The sequence below is a fragment of the Homarus americanus genome, unplaced genomic scaffold, assembly GCF_018991925.1.
Source record: "Homarus americanus isolate GMGI-L3 unplaced genomic scaffold, GMGI_Hamer_2.0 scaffold58297, whole genome shotgun sequence".
NCBI classification, from domain to species: domain Eukaryota; kingdom Metazoa; phylum Arthropoda; class Malacostraca; order Decapoda; family Nephropidae; genus Homarus; species Homarus americanus.
In genome coordinates this window covers 425001-429803 of record NW_024713025.1, presented here as the reverse complement: position 1 = coordinate 429803, position 4803 = coordinate 425001, and positions in this window count along the sequence as shown.

Genomic DNA, 4803 nt, shown 5'->3' with positions numbered 1-4803 from the left:
ACGTAACCGAACCTAATAAACAGCGATTAAACAACGATAAACTAATGCAACAGTCGTAAGGAATAAACTACGGCGTAATTCGTGGAAGACACCCCCCACCACTCAGGCTGCCAGGGAAACAACAACCGTGGGTGTCGAACCAGTGACCTCAAACAAAACTCCCGCTCCTTTTAGCAACTTTGCCATATCATTTTAGTCGACATTTGAGAACTCACGTTAATGTATGGAAGAAAAAGCTCTCATTTCTAACATGACTCAATGACCTTGACCTTTGACCCAGTGACCCAGAAATTAATAAGAGTGAAAAGTAACCATCTGGCGAATAGAAACAGTGACCTTTGACCCAGGGAATCCAAAGTAATGAGGGAAGTCTCGTTAGGGTCACAGTACAGTCCCCTTCACTAGTGCGTTTATAGGGGCTCGTCATATAAACATTACACAAATCATTATCTTTGAGATATTTGTTTTAATATTGTTTTAATTTGATTCCATAATATGTTTACTATTGCTAGTTTCCTTCTGTCGAATGTAAACAAACACAGCGCTGCCACATTGCATAAAACCTGGCGAGCCCCTGTAAACGCACAAGTGAAGGGGACTGTACCTATGTAATATAATCACGGAAAGTCGAGCAACATACCAAGCAACAAGAGGAAGCTGGGTGATGACAATACCTTTCCTGACCATCATTGAAACTCTGTAAAAGATAAGAAAAAAAAAACTCGCTCGACCGTCTTAGAAAATCCAGTTGATCGAAACTTTTTCGCTTCAGAGACTAAGTTGAAATTGAAATTTGGAATTGAAGTTGCAGAACAATCTAGACAAGAATTTCCTTCTATATAGAGCCATTTTCTTCTCTATAACCTCATCTGGATTATAATTATACCAAAATAATCTTCTTTCATTAACTTATCCACACTTTAATTATCTTCAGTAGACTATAATTTAAGATTTGAGAAATTAATATAGTTTTCATAATATGTTTACTTCAAAATATACATGCATAATTGTGACAAGAAATTCACATGTATGGCAAATGGCAACTGTTCAGGTAGCCGATAAATTGCACTGTTGTCAAATACTGTACTCGATTTTGTTGCTCGATAAGACCATCTTTTTCATCGTATTTTTTTGACATTAATCAACATTGTTTACAACCTATTTACTGTACTAATGCTGTATTTCGAGGGCTTCCTGTCACCCAAATTCCATTAAATAAACTTACATATTTCTAATGATTAAAATCGAGCGACTAAATTGAGCTCAAGGTCGAACTGATCGTGTTGTTGACGTGTTGTGAACTTGTACTGATCTGTTGAGACTGTCAGTATTTATGTCGTGTAGTTTACCATTTCTAGAATCTAAGACACGGTAAATACGTGAATACTTTATATACTTTAAGAGCATAATCTACCCTAATTAATTGTAATAAAAATGAAGGTAATGTCACAAGCAGTGGTCGTTGCAATAGCTAGTTTGTTAATGAAAAATTAGTTTACTCTAAGGTAACGTAATTATTTCATTAGTGACTATAAAGGATATGTCAAATAATTTATGTTAAAATGTTACAAAATAACCCTCAGAAAGGCCAAAATGTGTGTGTGTGTGTGTGTGTGTGTGTGTGTGTGTGTGTGTGTGTGTGTGTGTGTGTGTGTAAAGTATCCTTCATTCACACAGTATAAAGAACATAGTTAGCATCTCTTGACTCATTCACTGTCATAATAATGTGACTGTGCTTCTCATCTCTCCTCCCAGTGATTTTTTTTTAAATTTCAGCCCCAAAAAAGATTCTCACATCAAAGGTAATGAATGACCAGTAGGGTATACATTATCTTGAAAACACGATGGCTAAGACGAGGAAACCAAAAAATGTGTAGAAAGAGGATGGAGAATAGGAGGGAGAAGCAATGAGATGAGAACAAAAATAAAATGGAAAAAGAAGGACAAAGAAGAATGTAGAACAAAGAGAGAAAGAGAGACTAAATGAAGAGGAAGGAATAAAGAAATGCGAGAAAGAATGACAGCAAGAATAACTAAATGTATTTTATGTAAAGAAAATGAGAAAATGAAATGTGATACAAGAGAAAAAATATGATACAACCCGGAGGAATATTAAAAGCAATAAACAATTAAAATTTAAAATGACTTAAAGGACAAAGGCTAACACAAACAATTAATAAAACAACATTTAATAGTAAGTGAATTCCATGAGAAATATTTAAAGAGGGAAGAAAACAGAGAGGGAACAGTTGAAAACCCTGTAATGTTAACGGGCCAGGGACGGGGGATAAAGCCAAACTCTCAATGGGGATATCAGTAAGTCAGTCAGTGCAGAATGTCATGCATAGAATTCAGAATTGCATGAGACCAGAACTTTTTTTTTTTATCTAGAAAGGAATCTATCGTCACCCATTATATACCAGGCATTAAAAACAAGTAACATTATGTAAGGACAGTTTTGTGAATGATAAATGGATGAATGATAAATAGACAATCATGAACTTAGCAATTACGTATGAAATATTGATAACCTGATGGCGGTAGTTTAGGAGTGAACTGAGTTGGTGTTTTTGACTAAATATTGGAAGGGGAGTTTGTAAATTTTAACTGACGGTACATATTAGAGAGAGAGAGAGAGAGAGAGAGAGAGAGAGAGAGAGAACACAGACACGCGTTACACCAACAAGTTAAAAATAGCTTTCTTTCCCAATTTATTTTCTCAGTTGTGATACTACTAATTATAAGGGAAGAATAGGAGGTGTGAAGGTCCCTGCAGTTGACTCTCTCTCTCTCTCTCTCATAATAACAATAATAATAATAATAAAGAAGAAGAATGATAATAATAAATACAACACTAGACAGGTGAATATGTATTGCCCGGTCAACTGAGATACATATATATTATGCAAATTACCCCATTGAAAGGTGGTATTGCCAAGTAACATTCATTCCTTGTCACATTTTAGGAATTCCTATCATTATCCGTCAACATTCATCAACATCCGTCAACATTTATCGTCTGAATTACAAAATCCCTTCGATATCATGGCTCCCTTAATAACCTGTATTGAAGTTAATGTCAGTAATATCTCCACACACACACACACACACACGCGACGACCGACTCTCAATACGAGGTAATATCTTTCAAAATTGTGGTGATATCCCACAAATGTATACAAGTACATCACTCAATGCTGGTGCCGTTTAACCTGTATAAGTTAGACGTAATAATCACCTTTCTGTAGTAGTAAAACCCACTGGCGGTCACTGAGGGAGCAATAAGAAGAGTCTCTCCTCGCCACTGTGTTCCTACTCCACACAGTCTACTCTTAGCTCGCGAAATATTTAGATTATTTTTATAAAGAAAACTTCTCTTTATTTTGAAAATATAAAGGAAGAGAAATGCTGTAAATCCGCCGGCAAGAAGCTTAAATTATGCATCTTTTTCACGCTCCAGGAATTTAACGACGGATTCCTCTGGCTCTGAGTATGTCAGCCTTGAGTACGCTTATGTTTTAAGGTCGTATATCACGTTAGGAATTGTGTGTGTGACGTCGACAAGATTATAGCAAAATGTAAATTAGATAACTTTATTATATACTGTATATATAAAGTGTGTAATATTCCAGACATAATTGTATACAAACTGAGAACAATGTCTTCGAGTAAAAAGTAATTGTTATTAACGTATCTTTACACCAGTAACTCCTCACTCACACCATTAAACACCATAACAACAACATAAAGGTGACGTAGTAGATGTTGACACAGGTGGTGACAGACTTTGACAGAGGTGGTGACAGACTTTGACAGTGGTGGTGACAGACTTTGACAGAGGTGGTGGTGGTGACAGACTTTGACAGAGGTGGTGACAGACTTTGACAGAGGTGGTGGTGGTGACAAGAGGTTTTAGCACAGATGGTAACAATTATTTCTCTCTCTCATTGACAGTTTCCCCTACTCTCTACACCCCCCCCCCTTCACCCATACCAGTCACCTCTACTACCAATCACCCCTCACGACCTGGCTATGACAGTCTTTCAACAGTCTACTACAGTTTAAAAGGTTAAGTCTAGCATGTAAAGCCTCTGAAGAACTTTTTTCTATCTTATGAATAATTCTGTTGTAGTACCTATGCCCAGTTAATGCTCCTACCCCCTTCCTCCCCCACCTCTGAATGTTGTATGTTCTTGGTCGATGTCTGAGTGGATGGATGTCTGAGTGGATGGATGTCTGAGTGGATGGATGTTTGAGTGCATGGATGTTTGAGTGGATGGTTGGCTGAGAGGATGGATATCTGAGTGGATGGATGTTTGAGTGCATGGATGTTTGAGTGGATGGTTGGCTGAGTAGGTGGATGTCTGAGTGGATGGATGTTAAAGTAGATGGGTGTTATGGATGGTTGTCTTAGTAGATGAATGTCGAAGTAGGTGGTTGTCTGAGTGGATGGATGTCTGTATGGATAATGGCTGAGTGTGGGATGTCCTCATACACACACACACACACACACGCACACTCCTACCCTCAACACACACACACACACACACATGACGACCTATTCTCAATACGAGGTAATAATATCTTTAAAAATAACATCACTGTGAAACATCCTTCAGGAAACAATTTAAAGAAATTAAGATAACTTATTACAGTCTTATAAATCTCAAGTCTCTAAAAATAAACACCAAAAAAAAGCACTACAATATTTTTTTTCTCTAAGGCAACACTCTTATCTTTTTCTCAGTGTGTGTGTGTGTGTGTGTGTGTGTGTGTGTGTGTGTCTGTGTGTGTGTGTGTGTG